The sequence below is a fragment of the Anarhichas minor genome, unplaced genomic scaffold, assembly GCF_050575085.1.
Source record: "Anarhichas minor isolate MPS153535 unplaced genomic scaffold, ASM5057508v1 ptg000040l, whole genome shotgun sequence".
NCBI lineage: Eukaryota > Metazoa > Chordata > Actinopteri > Perciformes > Anarhichadidae > Anarhichas > Anarhichas minor.
In genome coordinates this window covers 4,167,501-4,169,238 of record NW_027466486.1, presented here as the reverse complement: position 1 = coordinate 4,169,238, position 1,738 = coordinate 4,167,501, and positions in this window count along the sequence as shown.

The following is a 1,738-nucleotide window of genomic DNA, read 5'->3' as shown; positions in this document are numbered from 1 at the left end:
CGCTCCACTGACACTGTCTGTTCAGCCGCTGGAGAAGATCCAAGTGGACACGCAACTGTAGGACTTTAATGCCGATCCCAGATGTGAACAAAGTGCTAAAGAGAGCAGGGCCGTTGCGCTGAAGGATGGGATGGACAACACGTAACATGTAACAGTTTGCACACACTTTCTGACAATAGTGACGAGGGGTAAGAGCTGGAACTGATGGACAGAGATTCATGGTTTCCAGATGATAAATCCTACCGACTCAGAAATAGAGCGGATCGTCTTCCAACCGGAAGGTCGGCGATTCAATCCCCGGTTCCTCCAGTCCATGGCGATGTGTCCTTGGGCAAGACACTTAACCCCAAAATGCTCCCGAAGGCTGTGCCATTGGTGTATAAATGGTGTTGGGAACGTAGAGGAGCGTGTTTGGTTATCAGCATCTAAGAAACTAAATTCTTGACATCAATAGAATTATTAATGTCAGTAACAATTATTAATGATTATTAATAACAACGGGGCACCACCCTGCGAACAGGGACCAATAACCAAACAATAAAACTAAGTCTCATGATTAGCTTTCACTCATAATGTCAATAGTCTGAGTACTATTACACATTCAGAGTGAAAGTGAAGGTTTAAGTTCGAGCACAGGCCACTACATCCAGTTAGTATTACACACATATGCACAAGTAATCACAGACTGCTCTTTAAAATATAACAGAGTTTATTAAATAAAATAATAAATGATCAAATCAAGTAATATCACAATCAACAAACACTATCATACAATTATATGTCTAATACCTAAAGTCAAATGAATAAAGTGGGGTAAGGATATGTATATAGATATATGTACAGGTGTGAGTGTGTGTGGAAACAAAGGGGGGGGGGCCTACTCAAACAGTGATGGTACGTAACCTAAAAAGGGGCGTGTGAGCCTACAAGCAAAGATGGCGGAGTCTATTGACCCGCGACAAGATAGCTGAGAGGTGGCTACGTGTAACCACGTGGGACGGCGCACAATGTGGGTTGGGACAATAGATTACGCGACCACGTGTCTGAGAGGTTCACCCAAAATCAGTGAATCTAACTATGTGTATGCGGGTTAGTAGGAAGAGAGGGAGAGAGAGAGATAGAGAGAGAGGAGCTCTGAGTGTGGTGCTCGGCGCTGCAGTGAGAATGTGAGGAACAGCTGATCACTCGTAAACTCTGCGGTCGGATTCTGAACCGACCGGTCACGCTTGTACGGTGATAGTTGCGGTTCTAGATCTCACTCACAGAGCCGATTTAAAGAAGAGAGAATAAAACCAAAAACAAAATAAAAGAATCCCCAAAACAAACAGATCTTTATCACTGCGGTGAGATGCGAGTATTGCTCTCATATCACCCCGAAACTCGGTCGGCGAGACGAGGCTCCGCCACCGTGGTTTTGGTCTTTGAAATGATAAAATCACAACCTCCACATCCACTAGCAGCGACGGATCTAATGCAAACAGTTATAGCAGGAAATACACAATATAACGGGACTCCGTGGTCCGCGATGCTTGCGCAATAACACGTTATAACACGACCGTAACTTAACGTAACAAGATACAGGAATAACAACGACATAACGAATAGGCTAAATTAAGCTAATGCTATGCTAAGCTAAGCTAGGCCCAGATACCAGTAACTCTTACTTGTAGAAGCTTCGTTCGGTAGGGTACGTTTCCCGTGGTGGGGATCAGTCGGTCCTCGAGTAGCCGCTGGCTCT